General features: G+C 37.3%; 1 protein-coding gene and 1 pseudogene across 5 annotated transcripts in view; both read left to right on the forward strand.

The window, feature by feature from the left end:
• The window catches only part of INPP4B (inositol polyphosphate-4-phosphatase type II B), an 851576-nt gene that overhangs the window by 60823 nt on the left and 773127 nt on the right, over window positions 1-17626 (forward strand). The gene's annotated exons all lie outside the window — the stretch shown is intronic.
• Window positions 2324-3690, forward strand: LOC105718324 (major facilitator superfamily domain-containing protein 10-like; annotated as a pseudogene).

A 17626-nucleotide genomic window follows, 5' to 3' on the forward strand; every position in this document is an offset into this window, starting at 1 on the left:
TTCTTATTTGACTATCTTGCCTGGGAGCTCCTAGAATCTATGTAATTTTTCTAATTTGAGATTTTTCTATGGATGGTCCAGTGTTTTCCTGTTCCAGTTGAAATCAATTTCTCTTTGGGCTTTCTTCATAAGTGAGATTTCTTTTCATTTTATTCTGGTTTACTTCTGTTGTTGCTATTTCTTGTATCTTTCTGTTTCTTGATTTCCATTCTTGTTTTGATGAGGCCGTCTTCAGTGACTTCCTCAAGGAGTATATGGGAGATAAATTTCCTGAATTCTTGAATATCTGAAAACATATTTATTTTAACTCACATATGAAAATAGACAATTTAGGTTTAAATTTTTCCATAAATTCTGAATGCATTACACTAATTTTATTTTTTAACATTTAATGATGACAATAGCAAAATGATTGCTATTTTTTTTTTTGTTAGCAACCTTTTAGTATTTTCTTTTACTTTGGAAGCACTTAGGATATTCCCCTTCTGTTAGGGATATAAAATAGCATGAAACTTTGTCTAGACTCTTTCTTTTATTAGGTTGGAAAATTTGGTGATTCCAAATATTTTCTGTCTTCACTTTGTAGAAGTTCAATCACCTAGATGTAGATCTTTTATGTCTCTTCTCCCTTAGCTCAAATTCTCTTCTCTTTGCCTTTTTGCTCTGTGTTCCAGGAAAATTCTTTGACTTTATTTTTCTGTTTGTCTGATGGTAATCATGACTGACATTTATGGAAGCTTTTTTGCCATCTCATTATATAGCAGACTTCTTGTTTTATAGATGCTATGTTTCAAAAGCCAGTAGAACATAAGGCTAAGAATAGAGACTTTAGAAGACCTGGGTGCATATCTTGGCTCAGTCACTTACTATGTGACATTAGAAATGTTTCTTAATTTCTCTGAATCTAGAGTTCTCTATCTGCTTTTTTATAGGGACACTAGGAAGATTTCATTAGATTAAGCATGTGAAATTCTCAGTTCAGAGCTTGGCACATAGTAAGCTCTAAATAAATGCTAACTTTTTGCTTTCTTGAACTTCACTGATGAATATAATCTCAGTTTTTCTATTGGTCTTTCTCTTTTATGGAGGCAATATGTTTAATTATTCCCAATTTTCTGTTTATGTTTGAGAGTATGGAACTAGATTCATCATCTAGGTAGGTAGTATATTTTTTTCTCTGCTATTACACACAGACACACACAGACACACAGACACACACAAACACACACACACACACACACACACACACACACACACACCTGTTTTCCACATAAGCAGATTCTCCTGAATAGAGAAGCTTTTTGGAAACTCTCTGGATGTGGATGGGTCTTATAAATGTCAGTCTGTGTTCTAGGGTGAATGAACAGAAATCTTGCTCTTAGGCTGAGAACTCATAAATGCCAGAATAGGTAGGTGCCAATTTCAATATCAATAGTCTAGTTTCTGCAGCAATTATTCAAATCTGCAGAAATACCTCTTTTAGATTTATTTATTTACTTATTTATTTTTGCCTGGATATAAATGATAAGCTGTTGGTGGCTTTGCCTTATGTTCTGGCAGAAAGAGGTGGTCTCTCTGGGTAGCCTTTCTGCAGACAGACTTTTACCTCTTTTCTGTTCAGCACCTTTTTTTCCCTACTATCAACTGTGTCTGCTGACTTTAGCACAGAGCATGTTCAGAGTATTCATTCCCTGGTTACAGCATCTTCTCTTCTGTTTTATTCTTAACACGTTGCCCAGCAACTTTCTTCCTCTTAGGAATTTAATAATTTGACTGCTGAACCCCCAATTATTTTAATATATTTTTCCCTTTTGTGTTGATTATCATTTTAATGACACTGTTGTCTTTGAACAAACAAGAGGCAAACATTCTGCTCTGTTCTTCAAATTGAACAAGAAACCTCCAAGTCTGTTTACTTCTCCTTAATTCATTCATTTTGCAACCCATCTTTCATTCTACAAGCATCCCTTAAGCATATATAAATGTGCTTGTCACATACGAGAAGATGGATGTAGAGCAATGATTATCTTCATGATTCTCACATTTATTATATCATACATGAATACTGTAACCAAATTCAACAATAAGGGGTTTTATTTTAGGAGTAATGGATGTAAATGCAATAAACATGGAAGCATTGTACATTTTTCTCATATTAGATAATATTCTTAAGTTGAAAATAATGATTAAACTAGGTGAGAACATATAAGGGGCATATTAGATATTCATAGCAACTACGAATGTTTTAGAAAAAGGATTTGTAGTGATAAGAACAGCAGGATATAAAAGATTTCAAAGGTAGTTGATTAAAGGAGCAGCCACCATGGGAAGGGGAGAGGGTGGAGGCTGCACTCTGCGCCCACCCATCCGCCAGCAGCCGCCGATTGCCGCGTGGTCGCCGTCGTCTTCCTTGGCCTCCTGCTGGACCTCCTGACCGTCAGGCTGCTGCTGCCTCTGCTGCCTGGGCTACTGGAGAGTCACGGCCATGCCCACGATCCCCTCTATGGATCCTGGCAGCGCTGGGTGGACTAGTTTGCCACCACCATTGGGATGCCAGTGGAGAAGAGGTACAACAGCATCTTGTTCGGAGGTCTGATTGGCTCGGCCTTCTCTGTTCTACAGCTTCTTGCTGTGCCACTCACTGGGGCCACCTCTGACTGCTTGGGGAGGTGCCCCGTGATGCTGCTGTCCCTGATGGGTGTGGCCACCTCATATGCTGTCTGGGCCACCTCTGGGAGCTTTGCGGCATTCCTGGCCTCCAGGCTGATTGGGGGCATCAGCAAGGGGAATGTCAGCCTCTCCACGGCCATCATTGCTGACTTGGGCTTGCCTCTGGCCTGCAGTCAAGGCATGGCAGTCATCGGGGTGGCCTTCTCCCTGGGCTTCACCCTGGGCCCTATGCTTGCAGCCTCGCTGCCCACAGAAATGGCACCCTGGTTTGCCCTTTTTTTCACAGCCTCCGACCTGCTGTTCATCTCCTGCTTCCTGACAGAGATGCTGCCCCTGGAGAAACGGGGCGCCCTCTATCACCCTAGGGTTCTGTGGTGTGGCGGATTTGCTCAGCCCCCTGGCCCTGTTGCGCTTCTCCGCTGTGGCTCCTGGCCAGGACCCACCTGATGGAGACAGGCTCAGCAGCCTGCGCTGCCTGGGCCTAGTCGGCTTCCTCTGCCTCTTCCTGTTCTCGGGCCTGGAGTACACGCTGAGCTTCCTAGCACAACAGCGCTTCCAGCTCAGCAGCCTGCAGCAGGGGAAGATGTTCTTCCTCATCCGCCTCACCATGGCCACCATCCAGGGTGCCTGTGCCTGGTGGATCCACCCTGGCAGGAAAGTCTCTGCCATGAAGCGGACCCTCCTGCTGCTGGTGCCTGCCTTCCTCCTCATCGGCTGGGACCATTCTCTGCCAATGCTAGGCCTGGGGCTGCTGCTCTACTCTATTGCCTCTGCTGTTGTGGTGCCCTGCCTGTCCTCCGTGGTCGCTGGCTAAGGCTCGCCAGGGCAGAAGGGCATGGTCATGGGCAAACTGCGCAGCCTAGGCACTCTGACCAGGGCCGCGGGGCCCCTGGTGGCCGCCTCAGTGTACTGGCTGGCCGGATCCCAGGCCTGCTTCACTGCGTGGTACGAGCTCTTCCTGCTCCCCTTCCTTGTCCTGTGAAGCTGAGTTGTCCAGCGCAGGCGCTCGAGGCTGAGTAGCTGAGCCATTGTGCCCCTGCCTGCCTGACCCCCTCCTTCCCAGTCCAGGGAGATCCAGTGGGTCGGGGAGGAAGCCCCAGAAGCTCCTTCGGCCTCACTCCTTTATGACTCCCAGCAGTAGCACTCCAAGGCTGTCCGAGTTTCTGTGTGTATGTTTTGTGTTTTTGTTTTTGTTTTTTACTATGCAGCAGGTTTCTGATGACAAAATAAAGCAGCTATTTTATACCAGAAAAAAAAAATCAAGTTTGTTTTTATTTGTTGTAGAGAGGATTAAAGCATTGAGTGAGCAGAGATGCCATAGATTTTTTTTTTGCCGCATTCATGATTGCTTTGGTAATAATAGATATAATGATATTGATGAGAATAATGATGATAATTAGCAATTTTTAACCTCCTACTGTGTGACAGATACTGTTCTAAGGTCTCCTATGTTTTTCACACAGCTTTGTGAAGTAAATACTGTTAAAATTCATTTTACAAACAGAAAAACAGCTTTAAAAAGGAAAAGTTATCAGCACAAGGACATTAAGAGAAATTTAAGACAGCGCTATCTCTTTTGTTTTATTTTTGTTACCTATTTCAGAAAAACAACAACAACAAAAACTATAAAATATACGTAAAGTATACAAAGTGAAAATACAGCAGTTAAGGGAACAATTGCCTTTGAAGTTTCTTGACCCATCCCATTGTCATCTGTCTGTGCCTCCTAAAACATAGATACTATTTTGAAGTTTGTGGCTATAGTTTCCTTGCTTTTTCTTTGTAGTTTTATCTGTATTTATTTATTCTAAACAATATATTGTATGGTTTTTCATACACTTAAAGTTATATAAATGAAAGCATTACATTTGTCAAGTTGTTCTATAACTTGCTTTTTCATTTAATGTTATATTTCTGACATTCATCTGTATTATTGCATGCACTGGTAGTTACTCATTTTCATTTCTATATAGTATTCCCCAAAATGAGTATACCATGCTTTTTAATCAACTTTACTCTTGAATTATGTTTCACCATTACAAAGAGTGCTGGATGCATATTCTCATGCATTCTCCTATGCATGAATATATAGACACATATATATGTAACATGAAAAAATATATACATATGTACACACACACCTAGGATTTGTATTGTTAGCTTACAGTGTATGAATGTATGTACATCCTACTGCATAATACCACTTTGCTTTCCAAATTACATTGCCCAACTTTTGGAGTATTTTTTATCGCTCCTTTTGTGAAGAGTTTCTATATTTATTATTAGTTTGTCATTGTTTGATTGACATGTGAGCTTTATATATTTAAGCTAATATTTTAACATATTACAAATATTATCTCTCAGTTGTGTGCCTTGAATTTTTACTTTTAAAGTATGGTATCTTTTGACAAACAGAAGTTCTCAATTTGGGATAATCCAGGATATCTTCATAATTTGGGCTTTTTATGTTTAAGAAATCATTCCTTACCCTAGAACATAAAGTAAATTATTTTCTCTCATTTTTAAAAAATTGTAAACTTTCATCTTTTACACTTAGTTCTTTAATCTACATAGAATTTTTTTGTGTATGGTATAAGTAGGGATCTAATGTGATTTGTCTTCTACTTTGTCTCAGCCTCTTTTACTGAAAAGTCCATTCTTTTTCTACCGACCTTTAATTCAGGCCTGCAATTAATCAAGCTTCCATATGTCTTTGATTCTGGGCCCTTCTTACTGCTCACATTCTATTTGTCTATCCCTAATCTGCACACTACAGTCTGATATTCTGGATGCTTTATAGCTTAAAAATCATAAGACTTGATAACTGTCAAGACGGGTCCTCCTACCTTGTTTTTATTTAGTAATGTGTTGGCTATATAATTAGTTTTTTCCAATAGACACATTTCAGAATTAGCTCATGATAGATAGATACATACATACATAGGTAGATCCATAGATGGATAGACAGATATTTAGGTAAATAGATACCACTGCTATCACCAAAATTAATCCATTAATTCTTTCTTTGTAATTGTATTGATTCTATAGATCAATTGGGGTAGAACTGACATCTATACATTATATAATTTTCCAATATATGAATATGGTACATCTATCCATTTGTTTAGTTTCCTTTGATATTTTGAAAGCTTTATAATATTTTCAGAAGGGTATTGCATATATTTTGTTAAGTGTAATCTTAACTACTCTGTGGATTTTTTTCGTGCTATTTTAAAGTAGTATCTTTATTACGTTTTCTGACTCCTGGCTACTGGTGTTTTAAAATGCAATTGGTTTTACATTGTTTTGTTTTCAGTAACCCTTCTAAAATGTTTTATTAATCCTAGTAACAAATAGAAAGTGCTTGGCTCTGCACCCTATTCATTTATTTTGTCTTTTCTGTTTGATGTTTGAAATCACAGTTTTCTATGCACAATTGATTAAAGTGCTTGGTATTACCGCTATTCTTTGACTAGGATTTTGAGACCTCTGAGGAAAATCCTTACAGATACATTTTACTTGCAGGGCTTGAACCCTAGCTACTGCAACAAGCATATAATTTGCTTTGTTTTGCCCTGGATTCTTTTGTTCTTCTGATCATCGCTTTGGAATATGCATCTTGCTCATAGTTCTGCTTCTCTGTTTGGCTTAACACTAACTGAGTTTCTATAGCGGCTAAATATTGGTCCAGACAGTGGATTGGGTGCTAGGGATACAAGAACGGACAAGTCAGTTCTTGTTTTCTAGTAATTTAGGGTCTAGTGGACTTTCTGGCTGACTCGTTCCTTATTAAATTGTTTATTGCTAAGGGTAATTTATCTTCTTCAGGAAGTTCCACTTTTGATGGGCGTTTACTAGAAGCAAAACATTCTTGTGGGTGTTCCATATGTTTTTTTCTTTGCGATTAAACAAATAAACATGTGCGTTATTGATTGGCCCATCCTTGATTCTGTAGCACTTTTGTCCTTTGCTCTTTACTTCAGGGGATATCTTGGGATAGTCAAAGAGTTGGAAGATAAGTATTTCAATGGAATGTACATGGTCTTCCAGCTCCTGAGTTTGGTTGCAGATATCTATTTGGTGAAGGGAGCCTTGGGGCCAAGACTGGCGTATAGAGAAGCTTATATAGCCCAATTCCTTTTGAGATCTACTTTTGGTAATTTTTTGTCTTGTGTTTCTAAAAATATCTTGGGCACTTCATTTTCAATTTTCAAAGTCAGAGCAGTGTTTGAATTAAGATTGGTATTGTTTTTACATCAACCCTTTACCTATGATGTGGAGAGAATCCATTCCCACTGGCTTTGTGTGGCCTGGAAAGGCTGCTGGGCTTAGGTGTGAAGTCATTTTTCCATCTGAGAAGACTCTTACAACATTTTCCATTCTAAAGTTAATGAGAATATGGCCAAGAGATATGTCACTTTTTCTCAGTACATGGTAATGGGCTTATTAGTGTCCCTGTTTAAACTCACCTTAGAGCAGTTTCCATAAGCTAAGAGAAAAAGACCTTGGGGCACTGATTAAATAAACTATCACACATTCATATGATAGAAAAATCATCCAGCACCTAAAAGGATTCAAAGAATTATTAATGTTGTGAGAAGATGTTTATGATAAAATGCTAAGTGAAATTAGCAAAATGAACTGTTGCTGTTGCTGTGTTTCATATCGTTAATATTCACTGAGATATGTGAATGATTCTTGTATTTTTTTTCTGTTTTGTTTTCTCCTTTAAGTTTTAAAAATTTACCATGTACTGTTTTTCCAATTGGAGTAACATTTTCCAAAAAATAATAAAAAGTTTTTTATTTATTTAGAGAAAGAGTCTCATTCCGTTGCCCAGGCTGGAGGCACCATTATTGCTCACTGCAGCTTTGAATTCTGGGCTCAATTGATCCTTCTGCCTCAAGTAGCTGTGGGACTACAGGCACAGGATCACCACATCTAGCTAAAATTTATTTTTTTAAAAAGAAAACATCACATAAATACAACCAGTATGATGAACTGAGGCAATATAGGGCTATTTACTTCGGAAATTTAAAAATTTTGTGCATGCCTGTAGTTCCAGCTACTTGGGAGGCTGTGGCAGGAGAGTTGCTTGAACCCAAGAGGTGGAGGTTGCGGTGAGCCAAGATCATGCCATTGCACTCCAGCCTGGGTAACAAGAGAGAAACTCTGTCTCAAAAAAAAAAAAATTGACCAATTTTAAACAATTTTTGCTTGGTTACTGAAATTTTAAGTTCACTTTAGAATTTCTTGTCAACCATACTTGGGTGCCAGGATTGTTGGAGGTGGGCTGTGAGCAGTGCAATGCAGTATGAGAACATCTGGGTGGGGAGTCAGTATTTAGGAGGATCAATGACAGCAGCAAGTTTAGATAGCTGTCAATGAGTAAGTAGCGGAGCCTGAGTGTCAGGGTGCAGATTTTACAGGACGGTGGTGACTCTGGAAATAATTATAGCTGAAAATGAATGCAAAAAGAAGCCATTCATGATCCCTGGATGCAGCCCAGGGAGCCGAGGTATTAGGAAATTCTTATGTAGAAAGACATGGTAAGATATTAAACTACTCACTGAATTGAAGCTTAATCATCAAGAAGAAATCAAGAGCCACGTTAGTGGCGGGCCATGGTATAGGCCTATTTAAAGCCTTGATGCTGAGTGACCACAAAATAAACTCTTTCATTCTAATCCTCCCCAGTCTATCTACCCCTTGCTGGTTGCCATCCACACGTACCTTTCATAGAATTTACCATATGTTTGAGCAGTAGACAATATGCTAATGCTATAGGCAGAATCTCATCTTAATTACTGCTGTTATAATCTCTGACCCTTTAGTATACAGTCATTTCCTTCTCCTGGCAAATTGCTGAAATCAAATGAAATGAAACAAAAGCTCTTGTAGAACAGCAATATATAGAACAATATATAAAACAGTCCCTTTCCACACAGCAGTAAATTTCTGAAATGAAGCCTCTATGCTTTGAAATTAAGCTTTGGTGATAAAACCAGGAAGTCATGCCCTGTCTTAGCCTTCTGATTTTGTCAGATCATTGCAATATTCTGTATCTCTATTTCCTTTCTATAAGTACATGATATATTTTTCTCCAGCTGTGAAGTCCAAGGTCAAAAGATAATAATGTATGTGAAAACATCAAGTAGATATGTTTTATATAGATGCTAGGTATTAACATTATTATTCTTTAATTAGAATGTTCTTAAATGTGGGCAGGTTTTTGAAAACTTGCGATGGAGTTTGTGTTTGGTGTTAGAGAGTGGGAGAGGGACAAAGTGGGGGTTCATTAACTGGTGCACCCATTTGAGATGCTGAGCTTCACATGCCTCCCTTTCAGGGTCTTAAAGGAGAAAAAAAATAGCACATTCCTGGAACCTGGTTTATTTTTAATATAAGAAAAAGAGGATCTCAATATAAAACAATATTCTTTTCTGCATCATATAGAAATAGATATTAATATAATTTTTTTAAATAAAGCAGTTTAATATTTAATCAATTTAATTACATAAGGCTTTTTTTTTTTGCTCCAGTTTATTTCTTTCTTCTATATAGGCCCCCGGCTTTGAAAATATATTACAACTTTTCTGGTTTCTAGGCCAACATCTTCTATTATCTGATTTTTTGATTATGGCCATTTTTGCAGGAGTAAGGTGGTATCACATTGTGGTTTTGATTTGCATCTCCCTGCTCAGGAGTGATGCTGAACGTTTTTTCATATGTTTGTGGGTCATTTGTATTATCTTCTTTTGAGAATTGTCTATTCATGTCCTTAGCCCACTTTTTAACAAGATTTTCTTTTCTTGCTAATTTTTTGAGCTCATTGTAGATTCTGGATATTAGTCCTTTGTCAGATTTGTGAAGATTTCCTCCCACTCTATGAGTTATCTGTTTACTCTGCTGACTATTCCTTTTGCCATGCAAAAGCTCTTTAGTTAAATTAAATCCCAGCTGTTATCTGTGTTTTTATTGAATTTACTTTTGGGCTCTTGGTCATGAAATCTTTGCCTAAACCCATGTCTAGAAGGATTTTTCCAGTGTTATCTTCTAGAGCTTTTAGTTTCAGGTCTTAGCTTTAAGACCTTAACCATCCCGAGTTGATTTTTGTATAGGTGAGAGATGAGGATCCAGTTTTATTCTCTTACATGTGGCCTGCCAGTTATTATCCCAGCACCATTTGTTTACTATGGTGCCCTTTCCCTGCTTTAGGTTTTTGTTTGCTTTGTTGAAGATCACTTGGCTGTTTGGGTTTATTTCTGTGTTCTCTATTCTGTTCCATTGGTCTATGTGCCTATTTTTATACCAGTACCACGCTGTGTTTTGGTGCTTATGGCCTTATAGTATAGTTTGAAATGAGGTAATGTGATGTTTCCAGATTTGCTCTGTTTGCTTAGTCTTGCTTTGGCTATGTGGGATCTTTTTTGGTTCCATATAAATTTTTGGATTTTTTTTTCTAATTCTGTCAAGAATGTTGATGGTATTTTGATGGGAATTGCATTGAATTTGTAGATTGCTTTTGGCAGTATGGTCATTTTCACAATATTGATTCCACCCATCCATGAGCGTGAGATATGTTTTCACTTGTTTGTGTCATCAGTGATTTCTTTCAGCAGTGTTTTGTGGTTTTCCCTGCAGAGATCTTTTACCTCCTTTATTAGGTATATTCCTAAGTATTTTTTTTTCTTTTGCAGCTATTCTAAAAGGGGTTGAGTTATTGATTTGATCCTCAGCTTGGTCACTGTTGGTGTATAGAAAAGCTATTGATTTGTGTATCTTTTTTTTTTTTTTTTTTTTTTTGAGACGGAGTTTCGCTCTTGTTACCCAGGCTGGAGTGCAATGGCGCGATCTCGGCTCACCGCAACCTCCACCTCCTGGGTTCAGGCAATTCTCCTGCCTCAGCCTCCTGAGTAGCTGGGATTACAGGCACGCGCCACCGTGCCCAGCTAATTTTTTTGTATTAATAGAGACGGGGTTTCACAATGTTGACCAGGATGGTCTCGATCTCTCGACCTCGTGATCCACCAGCCTCGGCCTCCCAAAGTGCTGGGATTACAGGCTTGAGCCACCGCGCCCGGCCCATTTATCAGTTCTAAGAACTTTCTGGAGAAGTCTTTAGGGTTTTCTAGGGAAACAATCATATCACCACCAAACCGAGACAATTTGACTTCCTTTTTACCGATTTGGATGCCCTCTATTTCTTTCTTTTGTCTGATTGCTCTGGCTAAGACTTCTAGTACTGTGTTGAAGAGGAATGGTGAGAGTGGGCATCCTTGTCTTGTTCCAGTTCTCAGAGGGAATGCTTTCAACTTTTCCCAGTCATTATTATGTTGGCTGTGCATTTGTCATAGATGGCTTTTATTACATTGAGGTATGTTGCTTGTATGCTGATTTTGCTGGGAGTTTTAATCAAAAGAGATGCTGGATTTTGTTAAATGCTTTTTCTGCATCTATTGAAATGATCGTCTGATTGTTGTTTCTAATTCTGTTTATTTGATGTATCACCTTTATTGACTTGTATATGTTAAACTATTGCTGCATCTCTGGTATAAAACCCACTTGATCATGATGGATTATCTTTTTGATCAAAAAGTGGATAAAGAAACTGTGGCATATACATATGATGCAATACTACTCAACCATAAAAAGGAATGAATTAATGGCATTCACAGCAACCTGGATGAAATTGGTGACTATTATTCTAGGTGAAGTAGCTCGGAAATGGAAAACCAAACATTGTATGTTCTCACTGTTAAGTGGGAGCTAAGCTATGAGGATACAAAGGCACAAGAATGACACAATGGACTTTGGGGACTCAGTGGGGAAGGCTGGGAAGGGGGTGGGGATAACAGACTACAAATTGGGTGTGGTGTATACTGCTTGGGTTATGGGTGCACCAAAATCTCACAAATCACCGTGGAAGAACTTACTCATGTAACCAAACACCACCTGTTCCCCAATAAGCTAGGAAATTAAAAAAAAAACACTTTTCTAGTTTCTCTAATATTTTGAAGAACATTCTAATTTTACTAGTAGGTGATAGGCAGAATGTTTCTTATCAGGCTCTGGAAACTCACATTTTAGTCTCAGGTTTATCTTAGAAAGTCCGTCTTCTATTCTTTTATATGAGCATTTTTTAATCTCATGCTTTTATTACTCTCAATACATTTTATAGAAAGTTAACTAAAATTTTATTTGAGAATTATCTTGAACTTTTTGGAATAAAGATACATTATTAAAGTTATTTATATTTGCTTATTTTAAAAGTCATTTGCTCTAAATGTACTAAGTGTTTATTGGCTTGAATATTATAATTGCTATGCTCTGTACCACATGGGTCAACATTTTTGAGACATTGCAAATAGGATGATGTCTATATTTTATAAAGTGGTTTTAAGGCTTTCCACAACCAGAAGCACACTCCAGTTGCTCCCATCTGAACTCCCAGGGCTTTTCTCCACTTTCTCTGAACTGCTCTACTCTCTGTACTCATCCGTTTCTGCCCTCTCTCCTTCCACCTCTCTAAATCTTGTATTAGTTTCTCTGTGACTCATTTTCTAATTCATCAAGTCTACACCAATCTCTCAGAATGTTTATAGCAGTTATATTTACTTGGTGCTTATTCTAAATTACTATTTGCCTTTTTAGTGTGTGTTCCTTCACCTCCATATTGACAGTAGAGTTTTTTGGAGGGCAGTCACTATTTTCTATGTGATATTTTTACTCTTTAAACACCAACATAATACTTTACCCAAAGCAGAGTTTGGATATAAATTTGTAATTGACCATTGTAATTTCCAACTATTGTTGCATAAACAGGCACAGCTGACTGCTCAATGTCATAAAATAACTTGGTAATATGAATATCAATGAAACCCAGATTATGGATGTCTCATCCATTTCGTGCTGCTAAAACACAATACCAGAGACTGGGTAATTTATAAAGATAATAAATCAATTTTTCATAATTCTAGAGGCTGGGCAATCTAGTATAAATGTGCCAGCATCTGGAGAGGGATTTCTTGCTGCATCATCCTATGGTGGAAGACAAACACGTAAGAAAGAGTGATTGGGGCTAAATTTGTCCTTTTATAAGAAATGCACTCCCACAATAATGGTATTAATCCATTCATGAGGGCAGAGCTCACATGGTTGAATCACCTCTTGCTAGGCCTTACCTACCAACATGGTTATATTGCAAGTTAAGTTTTCAACACATGCTATTTGAAGGATAAATTTAAACCCTAGAAATAGAATTTCTTGTTTTCCTGAACCTAGCATTTATTTTAATAGATTTTCTTTTTAGAACTCTTTCAGATTTACAGCAAAAATGAGAAGATAGTACAGAGAATTACACACAGTTTCCCTTATTTTTAACATTTGATATAATTATGCAACAAATATTGAGAGATCATTATTAACTGAAGCTCATAATTTACTCAGATTTTTAAAGTTTTTACTTAACATGTATATAGTTTATTTTCCAGGATCCCATTCAAGATGCCACATTATATTTACTTGTCATGTCTCCTTAGGTTCCTCTTGATTGTGACAGTTTTTCCCTCTTTAAATTTTTGACAACCTTGACAGTTTTGAGGATTACTGGTTAGGTATTTTACAGAATGTCTCTCAATTTAACTTGTTTATTGTGTTTTCATGATTATACAGCAATTATGTTTTTGGGGGAGCAGGGAAGAAAATGACAAAGGTAGAGTGCCTTTTTTTATTATATCATATTGAGGGGACATATTGTCAACATGATTTACTGCATATTGACCTTCATGCACCTGGCTGAAATACTGTGTGTTGGGTTTCTTCACTGTACAGTTACTTTTCCTCTCTCTCTTCATTTTCATATTAGTCCTTTGGAAGAAAAACACTGTATTCTATTCACTTCATACTTAAGGAGTAGGGAATTATGTTTTACCTCCTTTAGGGTAGAGTATCTACATAAATTATTTGAATATGTCTCTTATCCTCCAATTTATTGATTTATTAAGTCATTTATATCTATATAGACTCTTGGATAATTATTTTATGCTTTGGGTTATAATCCAATACAAATTTATTTTTCGCTTAAATTGTTCCAGCTTTGGCCAAAGGGAGCTGTAACTTGGCTTCTCTATATAATCCCATCAATTTGAGGTCTTAGTTTCTGTTTTGGAACATTTTCTTTCTTATTAGGACTACAAGATGCTCTAGCCTAATCTTGGATATTTCTTGCTTCAGTCCTAGAATCAGCCATTTATCTAAAGAGCCCAGGTTCCTTTTAGTGGAGAATGGTATTACAAATCAAGATTTGGGTGCTATGTGTATTTGTTTTTGCTGGGGTGTCATTTCATTTAGGTCCTCTAAGTTGAAAGAACAAAGAAATATGTGTATATACTAACCTGCATGTACATGCAAACAGTTCACATAGCTCTTGCTTCTGCGATTTCAGATAAGAAGTTTGGTGTATTATTTATCCTTATTTCTCTAAAGGCAAGGTGTCCCTTCCAACCCCCTGGCTTCTTTAAGTAATTTTTGTCTTTGGTTTTATTTTTTTGAATATGACATGGCTAGGTGTAGATTTTAGGGGATTTATCCTTCTTGGTGTTCTCTGAGTTTCCTGAATCCATGGTTTTGATGACTGTCATTAATACTAGACAGTTTTTCCTGCTTATTACTTTAAATATCTCTTCTGCTCCTTTTCTGTTTTCTTCCTTTTCTAGTATTCCAAGTACATATACATGTTATACTTCTTGAATTTGTTTCACAATTCTTGGAGAGTCTATTCTGTTTTTTTTTTCTCTTTACAGTTTGGTTTTGGAAGTTGCTATGATTATATCTTCAAACTCACTGATTCTTTACACAACCATGCCAGTCTACTTACTGGGCATCAAGAGCATTCTTAATTTCTGTCATAACGTTTTTGATTTCCAGTGTGTTCTTTTGATTTTTTTCTTAGAGAGTTCATCTTTCTGCTTACATTATCCATATATTCTTACTTGGATACTTTTTTCATTAAGACCCTTAATATATTAATTATAATTATTTTAATTTTTTATCTGATAATTCTAAAATTTCTGTTATATGTGAATCTCGTCTGACAGTTGCTTTATTTCTTCAGACTGTATTTTTTCTTGCCTTTATGACTTGTAATTTTTTATTGAAAGATGGGCATGATGTATTGGATAATAGTAAATTTAGGGGGCAGTTGATGTTTTTCTGACAAGGAACTTAGCTGTGTTTAATGTTTGCTATAGCAATAGGTACCAGAGGCTTAAATTTCCTCTAATTTTCTTGTTCTCTTCTCCTCTGTTGTCTTTGGGTTTCCCTGTGAACTCTTTTTTGAGTAGCATCTGTGTCTTCTTGATCTTCTGAATATCATTCATTGTTGCTATGCTGGAGCCCTGTTGACATTGCGGTACAGGTTTGATTAGGGAGTGTATTCTATAATCTTATGATTAAGTCTGTCTTTTAGTGAGGCTGTGTACCTGGGCTGTTACATCCACAAATATTTCTTAGCTCTTTTTTGTTATCTCTATAAGGGAGACAGGAAGGCTAAAGGGGGCTGGTGTTGAGTAATGACCCTACTCAGGTCAGATAAAGCTTTGGCAAAGTCTTTTCTGGAAGACTTTCGTATGAAGAATGCTATGGATGCATTGTAAAATGGTCACTCTTCTCTTTTATCTGCAAAAAGAACATTTTTCTCATATCTTTACTGTGAGGACCTGTTTGGGTTCCTGGAGGTAAAATCTACCAACTTGTGGGGTCTTCTGAAATTTGGTCTCTAGGAGTTTTTCACTCTCAAGCTAACCTGCATTTAGCCTCCAGCAATTCATTAAAATTATCAGTTAAGTGCTTCTAGAAATTGATGGCCCCATCAGCTTTTGCTCCAGGTAAGCTCTTCTTGGTTGTGACTCTATGTATTTGCCTGTCCTTTTTAAATCTGGGGGTGGTGGTTTGCCCTGTGACCTCAATTCTCTGGTTGGTGTAAAAAAAAGTTCTTGAATTTTATTTTTATTTATTTATTTTTGAGACGAAGTTTCTCTCTATTGCTCAGGTCAGAGTGCTGTGGCATAATCTCAGTTTACCGCAGCCTCCTCCCCCTGGGTTCAAGTGATCTCCTACCTCAGCCTCCCGGGTAGCTGGGACTACAGGTGCATGCCACCATGCCAGGCTAATTTTTATATTGTTAGTAGAGACAGGGTTTCACCATGTTGGCCAGGCTGGTCTATAACTCCTGACCTCAGGCGATCTGTTCACCTCAGCCTCCCAAAGTACTGGGAGTATAAGCATGAGCCACTGTGCTTGAGTTCTTGATTTTTAGTTTGTTCTTGATTTTTAGTTTGTTCAGCTTTCTTACTTGCTCTAAGCATTAGAGTGATGACTTCTAAGCTCTTTACATGCTGGAGGTGAAACCAAGTCCCTGGCATTTTTTTTTTTTTAAGATTGAAAAGTCTTAAAATTTCTTCTTCTTATAAACTAATTTGTCTCATTCTTTATAGTCCAATGATGCACCTTTACCTGTTTGCAAACATTCTGCCTTTCCTCTTACCCTGCTCTATATTCACTATTTGCCACTCAGAACCTAGTACATTAGGTGCTTAACCGACTTCAATAATTGGTAAGAAAGAGGTGGGGAGGATTGGGAGTACAGCAAGTAATACACTACATGAAGTGTTATTACACTCTCTACTCTTTTTAATGCGTATTTCTGTCATTTTAATGTTTTGCAGAGTACACAGAGGATTCTAAATTTCTGTTTATCATAATCCCAGTGTTGCAAAATGTGATATTTAATAAAATTAATCTTCCACAAGGGATACATAAAAATGAAACTAGAAACTAAAAGCTAAGAGAGAAGAGGGGAAAGGAAGCCAGGTCAATAAAAACTGTCTATGCATGGTGCCTCTGTATTTCCCTTAACATAAATATTGCCAATATGGAAGATACCCAATTTAATTTAATATAAGCTTGCTTTAAAAAAGGTTAGAAAGACAAAAAGTATGAATAAGTCATTTCAGTCGAACCAATGGCCAGCAAGTAAAGCAATGGCCTTTCTGTAGTAATTTTTTAAAGGGCAGTAATTAGATTTTCATTGTTAAATGCTTATTTTGTTATGCAAAATCCATTTTCATGGGGCTTTCTTTTATTTTGGTATTATGTTTTATATGTTTAATATTGCAATATCAGTGGTGCACACCTTACGTGAAGATGTAAATCCTAATTCACAAAGATTTATTTTCTACTGGATGTATAAATTCTATGATTCTTTGCAAAATCATCCAATTTCTAATTTTATATCTTCGGTTTTCTATACTTCTTAAGTTTCACTAAATCACAGATGGGAAATTTCCATTAATTCTACCATGAGTAATCCAGTTGATGTTTTTATATTATCCATGCCAATGAATGACCTGAATGTTTTATTGGTAACAAGAAACTAATCACTTCTTAAGATAATCAGTTTCATAGTGAACAACCCTGGATACTACATGGTTCTCTCATAAAGTGACTGAAAGCTGTTGCCTCCTTTGTCTATCTGTAAGGAGTGAGAGCCTGTTCTCAGCAGCATAGCTAGTGGGATGTGGGGAGGTGAGCCCTGCCTATGGACATGGGATAAACACTTGAAAGATGATTCATCAGCAGAGGCAAACACGTGAAGGACAGTAAAGTGCAAGTTTCCCTATAATTTGGAGGGAGAAGTAGTCCCTTAGTCATCCTCATAGGATGAATCTCTAAATGAAACACTTCATCCTGTTCCCACTTTCCTAACAACCACTCTTTCATTGATACCCAGCCCCATCACTATCTTGCTGAAAATCTGCCAAGTTTTAAGAATATCTCAAATACACCTAAAGAACCAAAGTAATGATACCGTGCATTGTTACAGCACTTTTTAGCTCACAAATTCAGTGAGTATTATGAGATTGATTTTTCTAATGCCTCTAAGGTCTCGAGATAA

This window comes from Aotus nancymaae, unplaced genomic scaffold, assembly GCF_030222135.1.
Source record: "Aotus nancymaae isolate 86718 unplaced genomic scaffold, 86718_ANA_hifiasm-v0.15.2.pri h1tg000033l, whole genome shotgun sequence".
Classification (NCBI taxonomy): domain Eukaryota; kingdom Metazoa; phylum Chordata; class Mammalia; order Primates; family Aotidae; genus Aotus; species Aotus nancymaae.